Source organism: Octopus bimaculoides, chromosome 21, assembly GCF_046866305.1.
Source record: "Octopus bimaculoides isolate indiv1 chromosome 21, ASM4686630v1, whole genome shotgun sequence".
Lineage (NCBI taxonomy): Eukaryota > Metazoa > Mollusca > Cephalopoda > Octopoda > Octopodidae > Octopus > Octopus bimaculoides.
This window is the reverse complement of record NC_142948.1, coordinates 17,567,383-17,590,562: the sequence shown is the minus strand read 5'-3', so window position 1 is coordinate 17,590,562 and position 23,180 is coordinate 17,567,383.

The window sequence follows — 23,180 nt, the reverse complement described above, 5'->3', positions numbered from 1 at the left end:
TCCCCCGAATGTGCCTGCTTATTTCTAACTCAAATCAATTAAACGACTCTTTAAATCCCCATCAATTAACTAAACCCTAAATCTACGGCTGGAGGCTAATTTCTAGCTGTGTTAATCTCCTTACTTTTGATAATTGAAATATCCTTGAGATTTTATGATATATAGAATTATATAGAATGTGAAAGTGATGTGGGCATGTACATACATACATACATACATACATATATATATATACATATATGTATGTATATATATATATATATATATATATATATATATATATATATATATATATATATATATATATATATATATATATATATATATATATATATATATATATATGCATGTTTGTGTAAGCGTGAATGAAAATAGGATATTGAATTTGAATAATATTATTTAAGGAAAAAGAGAAACAGCAGAAAAAAATAGTGTGCTGAGTCGGACAAGGGAATGCACATGTCAGAAATGTAGGAAAATATAAAGCGAAGAATGAAATTCTAAGTATCAGTCAATAAATAGTGCTAACCAATTAACTTAACACTTATCGAAAATACTTTTGCTGTGTATGTGATTTGTTCGAGCACAATTTGAGAAATGCAAACTCGTTGATAAAGATGAAGTTGTTTCTCCTGTTGTATTGTCCGGATTTGAGATATAAAATCTTGGTTTCAGAATAATTGCTGACTATTAATTACAGGAAGACTGAAATTACCCATCCCTAATATGTTTCCAGAGTTCCATTACTGAATTCAAATTCCTTGGACACACATAGAACTATAAGCGAGATACTTGGAGTAGTCTGCTGAGCCCAATTATGGTAGCCATTAACCTTGTGAATACGCACCGATCATTAAAGACATCGGAAAATAGTTATTTGCTTCAAAAGAACATAGATGGAACTAGAAACTCTTTTATTTGTTCGGTGTAGACATTCATCAAGTCATGGCAAAGCCTCAAATTTCACCTTAACATTAATATGGAAGTTGTTCAGGTGCGAGTCGGTTAGGGTAACGAAGGGAGTTATAGGGTTTTTCGGCAATTAAGCTTCTCCCCACCAGCATCTGTTGGGAGGTGGTCGAGTGGTTTGAAAGTTTAAGAGAATTGCCTTTATCGTCTAGCTGTTATTTTATGATACTTCAGGACTCTCATTTTACATACTATGGGTGGAAGAAGAGAATTGCTCATGGCCTTGGCAGGCCGACATAGATAGGAAAAACGGGAAAACCGTTTTGCAGGTAAACACCGGTATGGAAGCTATAAACAAGGGCGTTCCAGATTGAATATTTTCTGATGAGAAACCTGCACAGTATTTATGTGTGATCTGAGGTTTTAAACACCACAAGGAGTATGAAAGGAAGGGGTGAATAAGACGGCAAGTACTTACCTAGATATGATGGTGTATAGCAGTAGCAACAACAGCAGCAGCATTTCAGATGTGATAGAAATAGAGCAATGTAGGCTTCATGTGTCGTAGAATGTCGATATTTGCAGATAAAATGCTTTTTAGTTTTGAAGGGTAGGCAAGGATGCCATGCTAGTTATGTGTAAAAATGAAATCTTTCCCAACAGTTAAAGCCAATAGATAAAGCGATTTTGAGGGCTCTTGATAAAAACTGCTTATGATTAAATAGGTAGTGGTGCGATGATATCTTTGCGATATCAGTAGAGTTTCTGTTTTCTTGACATATTTCCATTGGTGCATACTTTCAAGATCATAGCTTATGTTTCTGTATGCTTTGTGTATGGTATCTAAATTGTGGCAGCAAATAAATCACTGATGTATAGAAGAAAGGAACGGCGACACAAGAGCGAACCCTGAATTTATAAAATGAGAAATAGAGCTTCGTTAGCCAAAGCAACACTACTTTTCGATTGGGGCTGACACTGGGAATGTTGCCGTACTGGAGTGAATATTGCAATTGAGGTTGATGTGCTAAAGCAAGAATGCTTCTAATGAATTTTTCTCCTGTTCTACCATGGCTAAAGGAGTGTAATTTTGGACAAAAAGCTGCTGGTGCTTGGGTTATCTTTGGTTGTTGTTTCTTTGCCGGATATTGTCGCAAGTACTGTTTTTGTTCTCTCCAAACCCCTTGTCACCTGACTTATGCGAAGTAAACTGATCAACATTTCCGTAGCAATGGTTGGTGTTACTGTAGTGGCTGCTACCACTAGAAGAGAGAGTGGGTTTGGTAAAGTTGAATTTGTTGTGTTGAAGAGTGTGACAAAGTGTGTTTCGTAATTGTGTGTCTACTTCCTTGGAACGTAAAAAAGGAAGTTGTAGGGCAAAGTCTGTCTTATTGGGAATTGCAGCAGGTTTGTTTGTTTTGTTATTCAAGTGAATGGGATGCAGAGAAATTTTGTATTTATAAAAAATTGAGTTCATTGATTCGAGGAGTGATGCATGGAAGTCGATGGATAGTGGGCTGGGCTGACGTCATGAATATTGTGACAGTTGAATGTGTTTAGGATGTGATGTTAGTACACGATTTATTGGATAAAGATAAAGAAGAAAAAGAAACTGATTACTTATAGGTGATAGCGATAGTAGCAGCAGCCACAGTACATGCATGTAATGAGGATGATGATGAACATGATGATGACGATATAGTTTTGGCTGCCATGGTGATGGGTATGCAGGTTTAGAATGCCAAGAATCTACTGTACTAGTAATAAAAGGATGGACTGGAATGACCCGAGGTCACTAAGGTCAGTGTTGCATATTGGTTGTTCTCAGTTTCTATTTTACCGCTGTTGTTCATCGAAAAGAAAATAGGGAAACATTTCCTCACATGTTTTCTAGAGAGACGAGAGGTTTTCAAGAGACCTGGCAGTTTGTTTTCAATTTGAATATTTTTTTCAGAGCATATTACCAAAGCCAGGCAAAAGTTTTGTTTATAATTCTTTGACTTTCATTGTTTGACTGTGGCCATGCTGGGGCATCGCCTTGCAGGGTTTTAGTGAACAGACTCAACGGCAGTACGTACATTTTTTAAGCTTTGTAGTTATTCTATCGGTTGTCAAGTGGTGGTCTGGGATAAACAAAAGCACCAACACACACACACACACACACACACACACACACACACACACACACACAAACACACACACACACACATATTCATACACATCTCTATCTTCTGCTTTCTCTCTCTATGTTTACATATATGTATATATATATATATATATATATATATATATATATATATATATATATATATCAAAAGGATACTATTCCACATATACAAAAACAGACATACCAACAATTCAACATACCTCCATCATCAGCTGCCCCACGGATATCATTATGGTTTCGAGACCTGGGCAGTACCATTCAATCCGGTGGTGTCAACAGCACTAAAAAAATATATATAAAGTGAGTTTGGAGGGATATATTATCCGCTTGGATACCGTATTAGGTCTCAGTTAAGTTCCAGTCAACGGCTAACCACAACGATCATTATTTAACGTCTGCAGCTATAATTTGTTGTTAGTCACTCCGTGAATTCTTTCGTTGGGTAGTTGCCCGTACTCTTCGCTGGACGGTAAATTTTGTCTGGAGTGTATGGTTATTATTAATAATAAAGTGTATGAGGAATTGTATATCTACAAAATTTGTTTTATAGTTATATACAGCATATTGTAATGACCTATATATGTTTTCGCTGCAGCGTCAACTCACTGTTGCAAATTCAACTTTGCATTATTGTCGGTGCAGCTTCATCAGGGTCCATCAATTTGATCATCTTTGAAGTGAACCGATTGAAGTAAATTCTTGTTAGTTAGTGTTCTGTGGGAGGTGGGAGGGTTGTCCTTTATAGGCATTCGCTACTGACCTCCGATTCACAGCAGTTACTGTCCGAAGTTTGGGCTCGGTTTAAAAATAGGTCAACGTCTTGATTAGTGTTTTTGTAAGGTTCTTTGTTCAGTTTAATGGCCGCGTGTGTACGATTTTGATTTCGTGTGTAATGCTTGTATTGAAGAGTCGATGTTTGTTTACATTCATTTTTGCGGTTGGGCTGCTCATGATTTGTGTTATACATTGGGTATTTTGTTTTATTTTTCTATTAATCATATTTAGTAAATATTTTTCATGTCTAGGTTAAGTTATTCTAATTGTTATATCAAGCTCAATTGTTGCTGGGGCTTTGGTTATCTATAATTATCCCTATATTTGTCCTACCCCGTTTGTGTAAATATCCTATGGCTTGTTCTTGTCTTGCATTAATTCATGTGTATTTTGATGTAAATATTTGGTAAAGTTCTATGCATTGGTCAAACCTATTTCCCTTTGCTCGATTAGGCTTAGCAGTACTAATTAGTTCCCAAACAATAGAAGAGCTATTGTTTTCGTCACTAATTCACCAAACTAGTTTGCTTAAGTTTGTATGGCTTATTTTTTTCTAGCTAAAATAAAATAATAAAGAAAGAGAGAGAGAGAGAGAGAGAGAGAGAGAGAGAGAGAGAGAGAGAGAGAGAGAGAAAGAAAGAGAGAGAGAGAGAGAGAGAGAGTGAGAGAGAGAGAGAGAGAGAGTGAGAGAGAGAGAGAGCTGGCCACTAGATAAGCGTACTCTCTTCCCTCCTACGTAACTTTGCATCAATAGACCAGGTTTTTAGTTTGACATCTTGAGTGCAACGGGTATATTTTATCTCTAGTACAGTTGTATGTCCTGTCTGCTTATTTCTATTATTTATTGTATTATTGGCTTCACTAGAAGGCTCTCCTACTGTCTCCTCTCCCGTTTCGATATTATTTCTGAATTTTCTATGAATATTAGCTTTGACGTTGCTCCTTCTAGCGGTTCATCCTCTTTATATGCTTGTTAGAGAATTCGTTAGGTTTATTTCCCTTTCACTGTTGGTTCTTCTGTTACCGTTCCCAATTCCTCTAGTGCGTGCTACTATGGTTTCAGCATCTAGGTCCCTTCTGCTGTTGCTTATTTCTTCCTAATGTTTAAGATTCGGATTACTAGGTTCTCCTTGGAAGTTGTATTGTTTACTTTCATTATGTTCTGCAATTATTTATGCTAGGCTGCTGTTATTGGAGAAGGCAAGTCGTACATTGTGTGTATTAAATATTTTATGGTAGTTTTAGCAAAATCTGCTAGTTTTAGAAAAGTCTATCACTGCATAGTCTATCACTGCATAGTCTACCACTGCATAGTCTATCAATGCATAGTCTATCACTGCATAGAACAGTCTAGGGATGATGGAAATTATGTTTCGCCAATTCAGCAATGTACCACAATGTTATCCTAGAATTATTATTGGTCTTGTTATTTGTAGGTATTTTCCGGTTTTTATTGTCAGTGTAATTTATGTTTCTGCGGTGTCTACTCTGGTGTGCGGGTACTTACCATTGTATCTCTTAGTTGCATTCTGGGTGCGCGCGCGCGCGAGTATGTCTATGGTGGTCTTCATCATTTCTAATGTACAGCGTATTAATGCCTCCACTGTTGTTTCGGCTACTTACTTCCGTGTGGAGTTCATTCTCGTTCGAATCCTTACCATTCTTTCCCAGACTTGTCATCTATGTTCTCGTTCTTCTTTGCTTTTACTCTTTTCTTTACCGTCATATGAGGGTTTTCAATGGGTTATTATGGTTATTTTGTGTGTTATAATTAGGGTCTGAATAGGTTATATTACTATATGTATCTTACTTGTTTTAGTTCCCCTCGTTGAATATTAAATTTTCTTTATACTCTGCCATCTCTAGTGCTAAGTTCTGGTAATCCTCGTTTAACCTAAATATTTTCTCGTTGGCTGATAGATTCGATAGGGTTGAAATGTTAGCGACTATGGATTGGGTTACACACTTGGGGTGATTATTCTTTTTGTGAATGTATTCAAGGTTTTCATTGGTTTTATTGTTTGGTTTATGTATTCCAGTACTTAGGTCTAGTGTAACGTCTAAAAACTTGACTGTGTTGTACTCCTTCCATACTTAGATGGCAAGCCCTATGTTTTTGAAGAACTTGAATAACGTTTTCCTATATTTTTCTATCTCTACTCTGGAAGGGTTAAATAAGGCGAAAAGTGCGTCATCCATGTATAGCCCTCTACCTAGTTTTGGAAATTCTTTATGGTGCTGCTAGAACCTTCTTCTTTTCGGTCGTGGAAGTGGGCTCACCATCTCATTCGGTGCCTGAATGGAATATTTCTAGCGATAAGATCGTTTATGTACTCCTATACGATAGGTTTCTTTCAGTTTCCGTCTTTCAAATCCACTTTCAGGATTTTGTTCGGCTCAGGGCTATAGTAGAAGATATTTTTATCATATATTAAATTTTTTAACGTTCAGTTTCTAATTCATACGTTTATTAATTTATCAAATTTTAATATATTTTCATATCTTTTGGAATATATTTAATTATCTATTATTTTGGATAATTAATTTTGCAGGAAAACATAATTACAGTGTTTTGGTACAGATCAGAAATTTCCTACTTGTTTACAAATATGCGCACCTTTCTCACACTCACTCTACGGATGAACACATTTCTGCATGAAAATATGTCAGCCAAAGCACGTTTAATCCAGCTGAAAGTTTTTAAATATTGAAAGACAAGTTGTATCTCCATCATACACGAGTGTTTTTCTCCCTGTCATTATCTACCATATTTAAATGTATAGGGTGTAAATATTGGTGGCTCTGCAAAGAATGAGATCTATGAGGGGGTGTAGAATATAGCTGTGTCGTAGAAGGCTTGCTTCCCAACCACATGTTTCCGGGTTCTGTTCTGTCCCACTGTGTGAAACTTTGGGCTAGTGTTTTCTATAATAGCTTCGGACTTGGTGGACGGAAACTGAAAGAGGCCCGGCATATATATATATATATATATATATATATGCATATACGCATATGTGTGTATGTGTGTCTTTGTGTCTGTGCTTGTCCCACCACTATCACCACTACCACTCGATAACCAGTGTTGATGTGTTTACGTCCCAGTAACCGAGCGGTTCGGCAAAAGATAGATCGATAGAATATGTAAACGAAAACTAAGTGCTGAGTTCGATTCATACGACTAAACATTATTCAAGACGATGCCCCAGCATGTGTGAAACAAGCAAAAGATAAAGATGTTATGCTTATAAATTTGTATGAAACTAAATACAATGAATTATTTAAATGCGATTCCAACGACAGCTGGCACGTGTTTCTTCTTCCACTTCTTTATTTCAACTTCTCCAGATTCAATTGATTAAAATATTTCTGCACCCGTATTTTTCCTGTTTGTCTCGCTATCTGCGACCAACGGTTTCACAGATGCAAATAACTAAATAAAAAAGACAAAAAAAAAAAAACAAACAAGAAAAAGAAACAAAAAACTAAAAAGAAATATGGAATATAAAGGAAAAAATATTTCTATAAAATGATTAAACTCTAGTCAAGAGTAAATTTGTAATTTCTCAAAAAAGAAATTATTTTAAAATACCAACAAGGATCCCGAAATGAATAAGGAAAATGCCAGTAAGGTATCAGTAGATGAATTGAACGACACGAGTCAGTAAGTTGTACATCGTACGTTACCCAGTTTGAAGCAAAAGTGGTTCGATCACGTTTACAACCCCGAGAAACACCAGCTTGTGAACGTGATAAACCATGTCGTTTGACTGATAATAATTCGGATGTCATCATGTAGAAAATTGCAATGGTGTTTGACGTTTCTCGGCACAATTCCTCTGTACAATTTCATATCTTTGCTATATTCAGATATGATATTCAGGAAGAAAGTGACGGAAAAGGGAGCAGAAAAGTATGAGTAAACGGCTATGATATTTTTATTGTCACATTAGCAGATCCCCAAACATTTTAGAAATTTATTTTGAAAAATATTTTTCAAACACTTTTTATACTTTTGAGCAGGTTAAAATCATTTAAAGAAGAATGAAAGTCACATATTTTATTTGCCAATGATAATTTTCTAATTCAAATTTCATTATCAAATTTTAATATATGCTCATAAATTTTCGAATATTTTTGATTATTTATACCGTTTGTTAATTAATTACGCCAGTAAAATACAATTATTATATTTTGCTAAAAATTAGAGATTTGCTGGTTATTTACAACTTTCATCAAGTGCTTCATAATTTTCTTTCTATTGCAGCAACGCAGCTTAGATCGGTTATCTATATATATATAAAAATGAGAATGTGTGTCTGTGTGTCTGTCTGTCTGTGTGTGTGTGTGTGAATCCCTAAAACTCGAGAACTACGCAACCAATTTCATTCAAATTTTACACATGCCTTACTTAGGGTTCCAGTTGTGTTTTAGTCAAAAATAATTTTTAACTTCTTGCAGAATTCGAGCACACGGCAACATAATATCTCCTCCACTATTTAAGTATTACGTGTCAAAAGTGAAACAAAAACACTCATGTCAAATACTTTCACTTTAAAAATGAAACTATTCCACTAACTGAAACAATCACATTTCGATACTGTAATGACAGATACTTTCACAGAGAGAGAAAGAAAGAAAGAGAGAGACAGAAAGAGAGAGAGAGAGAGAGAGAGAGAGAGAGAGAGATGTATATGTATACATATACATGTATATGTACACCATTTCGATACTGTAATGACAGATACTTTCAGAGAGAGAGAGAGAGAAAGAGAGAGAGAGATGTATATCTATACATATAGATGTATATGTACACGTATATATATATATATATATATATATATATATATATATATATATATATATATATATATATATATATATATCTATATGCATACATGTATATGTATACATATGCGTAGATGTATATATATATATATAGATGTACATGTAATATGTACACATATATACATATATACATGCATACAGATATCTATACATATATACACCCATCACACACACATACACATGCACACAAACACACACATTAGTCATTTGTTTTCTTATCCAAAACTACGTCAAAAGTACTGAATGGATCTTTATGAAATTTGGAAATTATATTCTTTGCATAACGGCCATAACTCCCATGAAAATTCATATATTTTTGTTGTTGATGAAATTTTAACCCGAACATAACAGATGAGCATTATTTAGAAAATGATGTCACACGTTATCGAGGCTACCATTCTTTCTGGATGTGCAAAAGGGGATGATGTCTTTATTCCAAGAATTCCTCTTACTCCATCAGGGGCAGACATTCTTTTTACATTCAGAAGACTACAATTCCCACTTCGTGTGACTTTTGCCATGTCCATAAACAAATCTCAGGGTCAAACACTGTCTGTAGCTGGTCTTCTCTTGGAAGAGCCCTGCTTCTCACATGGACAACTATATGTTGGCTGCTCAAGAGTGGGTAGCAAAAAAACCTATTTGTATATGCTCCACAAGGGAAAACAAGGAACATTGTTTACAACGAGGTGTTATAATCACAACAGCAAGAAAGTATGTACATGATCACCTTCTTTTACGAAACTTCATTGACTTTCATATATTTATATTGATATACATATATATATACGTGTGTTTGGGTGCGTGTGTGTATATACATCTCTATATATAAAGATGATGCGTAGTCTAGACGGCGTTTTTTGATTTCATTATTCTCTTTAACCCGGGCAACGCCGGGTATTTCTGCTAGTATATGCTAAAATTTTACATATTTTTTAGCATAGCAGAGAAACGATTGCTTAAAGAGAAATTTATACTTTACATCCATTCAAATTTGGTTACATTTTTGCCTCTTTAAATTTGTGTACTTACTAATCTTGACGAAATTTATATAGATCAAAGCCTTTAAGTTATGTTTTCCAGTTTGACCGGTTTTTGTCTACTGTATTAATTTTCACAAAATGTTCCCAGATTAGATTTCTTTCATTGAGATCTTTTAAATAAGCAAATAAGCATAGTTACATTTAAATATCTATTTTACAAACGATAGAGATATATTTAAAGGGAGAATTTACGTTTTAGTTTCATTGAAATTTGACCACATTTTGAACGGTAAGATATTTTCTATTGCCGCACTATTGTGGAAATATACAAACTTAGGAATGCATACGGCTAAGACGTTGCATCTACTCCTCACTGCCTTATTTTAAACACAGATATTTCATCATAATCATTTTCAAGACCTAAAATTTCTATTCTAATATTTCAAATTGTGGTAGAGCATTGGTCTTTTTCAGTGAAGCTAAAAGTTTTAACCTAATATTTACATATTATTTATAGTTGTATGTGCACCTCGAGAACCAACTTCAATAAAGAATTACAATTATGATGTTCATTCCCCATTAAACAGTGGTCATACATTACATGCATGTAAAATCATTTTCAGTGATTACATGCAGAGACATATATAAGGTTAGAATATAACATGATTTAATTAATAACCATGGTTGATTAAACCAATGTGTCAGAAGCTTTCATGTAAACTCTGATTTTCCGATCTGGAAATGATGGTCACAACATCGTCAGACATGATTGGCTAGAACGTCATAGCCAGAGCACTTATGCCCTAAAAAATGCAAATATTTACGCCAGGTCAGGCTCTAATCCAATATCTAAAACAACCTGCTTTGCTTCAGTAAATCTAGCAAAGAAAACTGAGAAAATTATAATTATGCAAAGTGAAAAAGGGCAATTTCAGTGTTATATTTCTTGGTTTGACTTAAAATTTCTTGTAGCAAATAAATTATAATGCAATCGACAGCATTTGATGTATTACATATATGCATATACTTTTTAGAAGTATAAGAAAGTAAGAACAGAAGGGGCATCGAGAGAAATAAATAAGTAGTGAACGAAAAGAGAGATTTTGGGGAAGATAGAAACAGATAGGATAATATGAGCTGAAGAGAAGGATAAGGAGTATAAATATGGGAGAGAGGATTAAACCTCATAAAAGACCCGTGTTTATTGCTACGCGAAATGCAACGTGTTCCATATGTATGCACACACATGAGAGCAGGACAAAAAGAAAGGTCCTTTTACGAGTTCAGGAAGATCTCCAGGCGATGGAAATACTTCAACGTCTTCAGCTTTATTAAAATAGGCCAGCTTTTTTCAAACAACTCCCGGCTGATACCATACGACAGTCTTTGGTACCAAAAAACAATGTATAGCTACGAAACGTAGTACTGGATTTTCCTGAATCATAAATGAAGATTTGTTGTCGTTCAGTCTGGCAATACTCCAGCATAGCGTTGCTCTTGTTCTTTCCTGTATGTGTGACCTGCGTTTCATATACAAAAGCGTTTGTGTTAATTTGGTTGTTGAGCGGGAAAAGGTTTGCACTTTAGTATGAGTAAACAACAACTGTGTTTGGTTCGTGAATGTAGATATGATTTGTTTCATAATTAGTGTGGTGTGCAGTTAAAAGAATTCCTCAAGGAATATTCAGGAAGTGACTTTCCATGAATGTGTGTTGTGTATGTGTGGAAAATACATATTCATTGATACAAAAAGGAAATAACCACATTGGTTTTAACATTGTGAGAAATCAGATAGGTGAAACAAAACGCTTTACGGCAGCACTTCTTTTTCGCGGAACCAGTGTCCTTGAAACCGACAGGAGCCAGGGTTTTGATATTGTAGGAGGCTGCTGAAGATCATTGCGGTTGAATATAAGTTTAGGTTTCTGAAGCCAACACTCTCCTCAAGATTTTTCAAAATTATGATCTGTCGGAAGGAAGCTGTCTTTATATAGGTTAGCTTCTCATTCGGTTTATAGAAGAACTTATAGTAATTAGCAATTGGATCCTGCGTCACATGTAAATGATAATATATTTGTAACTCTGGTAATCCAAAGACCAACAAAATTATGGGTATGAATCACGTATTTTCCGAGACTATCTTGGTCATACCTCTTCACATCTCCAGTGTTGGCAAAGGCATCATCTTTTTATAGGTCAAAGGGAGTAGTGGTAATTTCTTACTCTGGGTGTCTAGAACAAATAAGTTCTTAAGGTCACGTCTGCGTTGTTGAATGCTTTTATAATCATATAAAAAAAACAGCCTGAGTCCATAAGCATGAACCAGGTTTATTCTTTGGCAAAGTGTTACACTTTCCTGGCATGCAAAATTATATATCATCAATGTCAATATAATTTTCAGAAAATCAAGAGTTATAATCGAAGGGCCTTCCATTGTTTGTTTGACGTGTGTTCTAGGAAAAATACAACTTTTTACCAGAACATTGGATACATTTGCTTGTATAAAAACGTATATTAATTAACAATATTGAATTAAAACTATTTAAATCATATTCATTCTGTTAAATATAAATTCTGCTCTTTCGAGACTTACGACAACTTACACACACACACACACACACACACACACACACACACACACACACACACACACACACACAGAGGCACATACACACACAGATAATATATATATATACTTATAAAAATGTGCATATATGTTTATATATATATATGTGTGTGTGTTTGTGCGTGTATGTATGAGTGTATGTTTCATATATATATATTATACATCATAAATACTCATACAAAAATACACACACACACACACACATATATATATATATATAATTTTGTTTTCAGAATGAGATAAAAAAACCCAAAGCTGTGAAGATTTTAGAACAATTATAAATAGGTCTTAGAGCTGTTTCCAGGATATTTATTTTGCATTTGTAGATCCAATATTTAGGCAGTATGGTATGCATACAAGATTCCAATATCTTGTGAATAAATTCCAATAGTATTTTAAATTGGTCATTGTAAATTCCAATAGTATTTATAGGTGGTCATTTCAAGAGTTTGTACATCATGCTATTGAATCGAGGGTTTTATTTAAAGTGACCTCAAAGTATGGAATGTATTTGTAAGGTCAAATCGAAAACAGGAGGAGAGGAATAAAGAAAAGAGAAAAAAGAGAAGAAAAAAAGAAGAAAAAAGAAAAAAAACAAGAAGAGAGGAATAAAGTAAAGAAAGAAAAAAGGAATAAAGAAAAACAAGGAGAGAGATAATATAGAGATGAAGACAGGGGAAGGGCATCAGTTAGTGGTCAGTCAAGATAACTTGAAAGTAGGAATGGGGAGATGAGGGTGATAGAGAGAGAAATATATCCATACTGGATTCAGGGCTTCTCTACCGAGGTCAACGCTCAACCTGCAAGTTTTGCCTGAAGGAGGCACTTCACATATTAAAGCACACCTCTCCAGCACTGCTAAATAAACATAACGAGGCACTAAGCACATGCAACCACCGCTTTTTTCACACATTCAAATTCTACCACAAATCCAAATGCCTGAACGACCAAACAGTATATTTCCACAATACCCCTTAGGTAATCCCAATAACCTTATAAATCTATATTTTAACTCCTAATCTCTCTCATACTCGAATATCACAACCATCAAATTATATTCGTGTGTATATAAGTGCATGCATATGTGCGTGTATATGTATGTGTATACGTATGTATGTGTGTATGTGTATGTGTGAATGTTTGTATGTATACAAGGTGTATATACCTGCGTGTACAGGGGCGATAATACATACAGATACACGTATATATGGATGTGCATGTGTACGTATACATATGAGTACGAGTTGCATATGTAGATAATATGTATAAATATCTGCATATATATATATATATATATATATATATATATATATATATATATATACATGTCTAATATATGAATCTGTATACATCTTGACATATATATCTTTTCTACTACTAAGCACTGATCTGTCCAATCACATAATCTCCATTCCTAAATTCTTCATTTCACCATATTACTACCCCTCTCACTTAGACTCTATCACTACATAACTGACACTCCTTTATCTTTTTACACTATTATGCCTCCTCTTTCTCTATCACCCCATTCCTTCTATCTGACATTCCATTACTCTTTACCCTATTATCTTTCTACACCATAATATCTTTCATCTTAATCTCGCCACTCCCACTTTCAAGTTATCTTCACTGACCACTAACTGGTACAATTCCCCTGTCTTCATCTCTGTATTATCTCTCTCTCTGTTTTTCTTTTTCACATTTTCTTTCTTTACTTTATTCCTCTCTCCCCGTTTTTCTTTGTTTATTTTTTTCGTCTTTTTTCTTCTTCTCTTTTTTCTCTTTTCTTTATTCCTCTCTTTCTGTTTTCGATTTGACCTTACAAATAAATTCCCTACTTTTAGGTTACTTTAAGTAAAACCCTCGATTCAATAGCACTATGTACAAACTCTTGGAATGACCAACTATAGATACTATTGGAATTTACAATGACCAATTTTAAATACTATTGGAACTTACTCACAAGGTATTGGAATCTTATATGCATACTATTCTGCATAAATAATGGAACTACAAATGCAATATCCCTGCATATCTCACATCTATTTTCACTCCTCTAGTTCACTCTCTATTCATATCTTATCTAAAATAACTATTGCTTAACCATTTTCTCACACCGTCTCCGATCAAGACATATAATAAATATCCTGGAAACAGCTGTAAGACCTTCTATTTGTAAATGTTCTAAAATCTTCACAGCCTTGGTTTTTTTATCGCGTTCTGTAAAAAAAAAATTATATATACACATGCTGATATATGACCTACGTTGGACTCCTTATTTGCATAATCGTCGAACCTGGGGCTTATCTATGGTTTATCCATTGCACTTACTCAGCATTACCTGACACCTTTGGGTCTTATTGACACCATTACCTCTCATAACCTACATATATATATATATATATATATATATATATATATATATATATATATATATATATATATATATATATATATATATACAGAGAAAGAGAGAGAGAGAGACTGAAATGGAGAGAGAGTACGAGACAGAGGGAATGGGACAGAGCGAGAGAGGAACTCGAGACAGTGAAAGAGAGACACAGAGAAATTGTATGCGTGCAATGTAACATTTTAAGACAATCTTTAGTTGGTTTACTTTCTTATTGCTTGCTGCTGTTTTACTTGCATTTTACTTTTGTTTATAGTTTTGAATTTTAAAATGTTTGCCTAATTTATGAAATCTTTAATTAATTATCGAGCAATTAATTATGGATTAATAAAAATTTGCTTTCTCGAGCTCACTATTAGCTATTTACATAATTAAAATTTTTTTTTTTCATTCTTTCTACTATATTTTTTGGTGAAATAGTAAATGATTCGAATAAGAATGGAAATAATAAAGATATAAAACATGAAAATGAACAAAAAGAAACGTTTACAATTACGAAATAAAATAGCTCTAGTATTTACAATTAACACAAGAACAAGTACATTGTACATAAAGGTAACATAAAATAAAATAAAAGGAAACTATAGTAGTTGTGTTACAATAAAACAGATTAAAGTAGAAAATTAAGTCCCGGATATTTAGTTATTGTTTGAAATGAAAATATATCTGAAAAAGAGACCTAAGGTAAAAAGAAAAGAACATAATGCGTTTTTCTCTTCTTTTTTTCCATTAGTACTAAATAAAACAAAGGAAATATTTATTTTGAATTATTAAGTTACATCCCGAGGTTATAGAAAGAATTGATATTTCCAGTATGTTGTTCTTATAGCTGTCACTATTGTGTACGAAAATAAGTGGCACCACTAATACTGTCGCACCTACAAAAACTATCATATATTTTCGTAAGTATTGACAAAAATTTGGCGTACAGTTGATTCCATAGAGTGCCACTCAAAATAGCTTATAAAATAACTTAGGATATCAGTTCAATTCTGTAACGCGTTGATATTCATTTCACTTTCCCCCTGTTTATCAAAAAAATCCTGGTTAGGGGTTGTTTGTTTCCAGATCGACTTTCATTAAATAGAAACGACCAAATCATTTCAGTTGCCCAGTTTTGTAGAGGATGAAGAGTGGTACAGTCTTTAGAACTACAATATCTAGTGCCGGCTCTTTTTATATTACAGCGGAGAGTTACTTGAGAAGGATTAGACTGCTTATCGTAACAGGTCGTTAAGTATGTAGTGATTGTCTGGGTCCTTCCTTTGTAATCGAATCTTCATAGAAACCACATTTTCAGAAATGAAGCAAATCAAAGTTTGCATTTTTTTGCCAAATGCAGGCATCATTGTTCTATGGCAATCAAGGAAATATTTTTATATTGACCCATAAGATATTGTTCGTATATATAAAAGTACTTTAAATTCTTCTTACTTTGAAGTTCTTGGCTTGGCTTCTGAAGGTTTTCCCATCCATCTACTCTTTTACCCTCTTACTTGTTTCAGTCATTTGAGTGTCGCCATTCTGGAGCACCGCCTTTAGTCGAGCAAATAGACCACATGACGTATTCTTTGTAAGCCTAGTACTTATTCTATCGGGCTCTTTTGCCGAAGCGCTAAGTTACGGAGACGTAAACACACCAGCATCGGTTGTCAAGCGATGTTGGGGGGACAAGCACAGACACACAAACATACACACACACACACACAAACACACACACACACACACACACACACACACACACACACACACACACACATATATATATATATATATATATATATATACATATATATATACATATATACGACGGGCTTCTTTCAGTTTCCGTCTACCAAATCCACTCACAAGGCTTTGGTCGGCCCGAGGCTATAGTAGAAGACACTTGCCCAAGGTGTCACGCAGTGGGACTGAACCCGGAACCATGTGGTTCGTAAGCAAGTTACTTACCACACAGCCACTCCTACGCGTACATTTTGTTGTTATGCCCATGTCAAGATAGTACCATTTCAATGCAAGCTAGAGAGTTAAGACGTAACATTTTCTTGCCACTCGCACAGCAGAATAGAAATTTTCTTCACTTGTAGTGGTGAAACATATCCGTTGTACTCCTTCAAAATTGGATATTCCACATCTAAATTTCTCCTTAGAGAGAAGCAATTTTGGTTTAACAACGTTTCTTTTTGTCCTTGCTTATTAATGTTTAATTTTTATGCTTGAATACGTGATGAAGTTAACGTGCATCAATAATTATCAGTGAATCGTTTGGTATATTTTCATTCATTCACATTCATGAATTATAGTTTTTTTTTAGTTTCTGTGGTACAAATCACCATCCATAGATTCTCAGACCTGTGTAAAGATAGTTGCTTTTGATTTAGTTTGCCGACCATGTGAACATCATCTAGAGCAGTGGTTCTCTACAATTATTTCTTTCTGGACCCCTTTGATTACTGTTTTACTCTGGTGGACCTTCATATCCGTTCAATGTTTAAAAGCTAGTTTTGTAGAAACTCCTTTCAAATTTCCTATTTTGTCTATCATACATTCCTTGCAATAAATACACCTGATGCAAAATTTGTTCATAGACCCATGAAATATTAATGTGGACCCAATTTACTATTTTGCTTGTGTGGCTTCCTCAAAATCTTATATGGACACTGGATGAGAACCACTGAATTACAGATTACTCTAGATCAGTGGTTCTGCTTGCAGGAGCGGACAAATTGATGTAGACATCCTTGATGAGAACACAATATGATTCTAAAATCGATTAAGGTCGTTTATACCTTTTTTCAATATGTGGAGAACAGCTAAATTAGCGCTTCTGCAACATAGGAGGGAGTGGTGAAAAGTTCCTGGCTTTAAGAGTGTCACTAAAGGTCTGGCTGGAGGCCCAACATTCCGAGTTCTTTTATAGTGCTGGAACAAAAAACTGAAGGACCGCAAAATATGTGTGTGTATCTGTATGTTGAATAAAATTCTAATTAGCTGATACTCCTGTATTCTCGCTTACCCAAACCTAAGCCAGAAACTTTTCAGCACATCCTCGTATATATATATATATATATATATATATATATATATATATATATATATATATATATATATATATACATACATGTGTGTGTGTGTATGTGTGTGTGTGTGTGTCTGTGTGTGTTTTTGTGTGTATGTGTGTGTGCATGTGTGTGTGTATATATCATCATCATCATCATCATCATTATTATTATTGCCTTTGCACAGCTTCTAACGGTGGAGATATACTACGGTGACAATTGTTCACGATCAGTGAACTAAGGTAACACCCCTTATTTTTCGAGCACCATCCGGAGTATTCGAGCGGTTCCAAGCAGTGCTGTTTTCTGCAAGTGCTCCACCCTTATCTCAGCCCCTATTTGTTCCCTGTACTTCTCAAGATTTTTACTCACTGTTCCCTGGGCTCCTACAATTATTGGTACTACTACCACTTTTCTCAGCGACTGCAACTACTTAACCTCCCAAGCTAACTTGTCATAGCACTCGACTTTTCTTTCTTCCTTATCGCATGCTTCGCTGCCAGCTGGGCATACTATATCTATGCTCCAGCATCGTTTGCTTTCTTTCTCAATTAACACTATGTCTAGTTTCCTACTCTCTATTTCATGGTCACATGAATCATAAAATTCTATAGGATCTTTGCATTATCATTTTCGATGATGTCTTCAGGTTCATACCACTTTTTTGCTCTGTCAAGTCCATACTTGTTGCAAAGTGTCCAATGCACAATCTTTGCTATGTTGTCATGACGTATCTCATTCTTTCTGGGCTAGTGACGTACATTGACTGCTAATATGCCATACGGTTTCACCATTTTGTCTACAAATTCTGCACTTATCACTTTCTGATGTGTTGTCAATTCTGTATTTGATGTAATTGGTTCTTAATGCTTGCTCTTGGGCAGCACAGATTAGAGCCTCCTTTTCCGGTTTTTAATCACTTTTAGTCATCCATAGCCATCTTTTTTCTCTGTCTGTCTTATCTTCAACATCCTTATGGAATTGACAATGCATTCTATTCTTTACCCACCTATTTTCATTTTCATTCATTCTCAAGTCCTTGTAGAGTACTTTATCTTTGTAATCTTCCATCCTACATAAGCCTGACCTTCTTACTTCCAATAATATCGGTTCTGTGACACTTTTTACATACCATGCAATGCTTTCTTCTGCTCTAACGCTTTGTTTGCATGCAATCAATCCTCTTATCCCTCTTTTTCTTTGTACATACACTCTGTCTGTGTCACTTTTTGGGTGGAGTATTACCCCTGCTCCATATCTAAGTAGTGAAACCGTCCAGGTTTTGATAGCTTCAATCTTATTCCGTCTCTTTAATTTCGACTTAAGGATTATTATTATTGAGTGAGAGAGCAGTGCTATTATTATTATTATTATTATTATTATTATTATTATTATTATTATTATTATTATTATTATTATTATTATTATTATTATTGTTCAGTAGTTTCATTTTTATAACGTGCTTTCACTTCACTACCGAGCACAGCTCTGTGTGCCTTGGGTATGTGCTGTGGTTTGCTGTGATGCTCTTATGGTTACTGTATTGAAAGTGTTTTGCGTAGGATATGTGCAGTGCCCAGTAGTGCAATTTTCTGTATGTTATATATATTTGTAAGTCCTGGTGATTTTGTTATGTATTTGTCTGAATATTTTTTTTATTATACCTAAGGCACCTACTATGATAGGAATTGTTTCTGTTTTTAGATTTCACATTCGAGTTAGCCCTATTTCCAGGTCTTTGTATTTTGAAAGTTTTTCCATTTCTTTTAGGGAAACGTTGTCATCTGCTGGTATTGATACATCAATTAGAAAGCATTTTTTTTTTACTTCAGGATCTTTGACAACTATATCTGGTCTATTGGCCTTAATTTCTCTATGTGTGTATTGGCATATCCCAGAGTATGGTTGCTTTCTCGTTTTCTGTGACCTTTTCTGGCGTGTGTTTATACCATCTTTTTTCTGTTGTTATTCCATAGTGTTGGCATAGCTTCCAGTGGATATAGGTCCCATCTCTGTCGTGTCTGTGAATATATTCCTTCTTAGCCAGGACTGGGCAGCCACAGATAATATGATTTATTGCTTCTTGTCGATCTCCACATATTCTACAGTTACTTGTTATGTTTCTTTTCATTATATGTTTTTGGTAATTTCTGGTGGGAAGGCTCTGGTCTTGTGCAGCAATTAAAAATCCTTCAGTCTCTGCTTTGAGTCCTGAGCTTCTCAACCATTGCTGGGATTTTTCTCTGTCTATTTCTTTTGCATTTAGTTTAGCCCAGTATTTACCATGTAGGGGCTTTTCTTGCCATCGTTTTATCATGGTCCGTTGTTGTTCTAGTTTTAGTTTGGATTTCATTTGTTTTATAGCTCTTGTTTCTTCTTCTTCTTCGTATTTGTTAGGTAGCATGATTTCTTGTTTGTAATTGTCAGCTTCCTTAAATACTGAAAACAGTTTTTTGTTTTGCTCGTGTTTTGTGGCTATTTGTATTAGTTTTCCTTGCTTCTGACGTAGGTATTTTTGCAATCCTATTGTGGTTATTTTATAATAGTTTTCCAGATATATAAGACCCCTATTATTATTATTATTATTATTATTATTATTATTATTATTATTATTATTATTATTATTATTATTATTATTATTATTATTATCATTAGCATCATTATCGTTATCATTATTATTATTATTATTATTATTATTATTATTATTATTATTATTATTATTATTATTATTATTATTATTATTATTATTAACGTGGCTAGTCGCAATTTAAAACCGGAAGGCACAAGGATAATCGTCACTAAAGTGACTAAGGGTGCAAGTCAACACCAGCGCTGCTAGAAATAAGAGTCAAAACCACTCTTAGCACGGGCAAAGCAATTATCTATTGATTGACAGAAGGGACAACCTCCATACAATAAGAGAAAACATCGGCTCATAGATGATTTCGGAATGAATTAATTCTCATCAGTGTCACTTCGTTGCCTAGAGTTAAGCTGAACTCGCCTTCTCAGTTAAGGTATAGAGAATATTTCGGGACTTGCGATTGCCTATGTCTGTGGCTAGAAAGGTAAAGAGTCTAAAGTTTCGATTTGAAACCGAATTCATATGAGTCCACTTATGGCTCTTGAAATCAACACTGCCGCCAATATAGACCCTAGCCTGGTGGGAACATGGTGTTATTACCCAGCATTACAAAACTGAAGTGTAAACAGAAGCCACTCAGCAATTGCAGGTTTTCCTGTCAGCGGTGTCATAACATTAGTCCATTTTCTGTTCTAGTTTTTATCATCTGTTATCCTCGACGCAGAGTCTGGTTTGCTTTCCTAACCAATATTAGATTAGGAGAGTGTGTCGTCGCTGTTATATGTGGTAAGGTTACTAGTAGTTGGAGAAGTAGTACTAGGGTTGCTATTCTAGAAGTGGCTAGAGTTCTTGAGAGCCGTAGTATTAGCATCAGGCAAGCTAGAGTGGGATCGAAATACTGGATCCATGCCCAAGATATTTTTGCACATGGCATCTGCTAATTATAAGCATTATGATTATTACGTACTTCCAAGCTTCTAGAAACAGCTGCCGTGTTATAAAGTATCCTTCCTCAGTTTTCTGTATTTTTCTTATGCACTCTAAACATGTTTGTATAAATACATACATATATATATATATATATATATATATATATATATATATATATATATATATATATATATATATATATATATATATATATATATATATATATATATATATATATATATATATATATATATATATATATACATATATATATATATATATATGCCTATCTTCTGAATATATGTAGTTATATGTGTCTATATATCTATGTGAATCTCTCACTGTATCTATATGTATATATGTTTATACACTAATGTTGCTTCTACATAGCTATTTTAATATCAGCTGACCTGGATTTCTCTTATAGCCAGTCTTGTCGGCGTGGAGCAAGTCCTGGATTAAGAATTTAGGATTTTATTTCAAATCATTTGAGCATTTCTACGTGTGGGAGTCTAGCTGTCAGCTTCTGACTGTATATATATATATATATATATATATATATATATATATATATATATATATATATATATATATATATATATATATATATATATATATATATATATATATATATATATATATATATATATATATATATATATATATATATATATATATATATATATATATATATATATATATATATAATATATATATATATATATATATATATATATATATATATATATTATATATATATATATATATATATATATATATATATATATATATATATATATATATATATATATATATATATATATATAAAATATATATATATATATATATATATATATATATATATATATATTTTATATATATATATATATATATATATATATATATATAAATATATATATATATGGGAGAATATACAAATAATAACAACAGACGAGGACAGGTGGTGTAAATAACAAAAGTATATATTAGTATACTTTTAGTATATATATATATATATATATATATATATATATATATATATATATATATATATATATATATATATATATATATATATATATATATATATATATATATATATATATATATATATATATATATATATACATATATATATATAAATATATATATATATATATATATATATATATATATATATATATATATATATATAGTAGATATGTATCTGAATTTGGTACGACTCTTACTTTATCTTTTATTCCCCCTCTCATTTTCTTCCTTTCTCTCTCATGCCCTCTCTCACATTTCTTTGCTGTCTCTTTCTTTAACTCCCACTATTTCCCACTCGTTTATCTCCCCTGCACCTTTCCCTTTGTCTCTGTTTTTTTCTAATCCTCCAATCCCGCTGTCCCCTACCAATCTCCCCTCCTTCCACGTGACCGATGTCCGGCCAGCCATGATCTTCCTTCTTGGCTTGACTGCCGACCGTCAACACGTCTTGTGTCCATGCCCCATGTTTCTACTTTTAGGCTTTTACTTCATACACGCCAGCTCACTTTGAATCGTTCTCAGTCGAAAGACGCCTGTTGTTATTTTTTGTTGTTGCATTCGCAATTTTGTACCATGGTCTCCGTATTATAGGTTCTTTTTTTTGTCATTGTTGCCGTACACATTCGCTAGATTTCTTACAAAAGGGTCTAATGCTCTTAACTTAGACATTTTGGGGACAACCAGATCGAACCATCTCTAGTGTAACTGTCCGAAATGGTTGTGACATCTGGTACTTGACTGATGAAAGAAAGCCACGAATGACCCGTCTCGTTTTGCCTGTCCTTCTAATTGTTGTATTTCTTGTCCACCCTTGTGTCGTCTATCTGTCCGAACGTTTTAATGCCCTCTATTGCGTTTTTG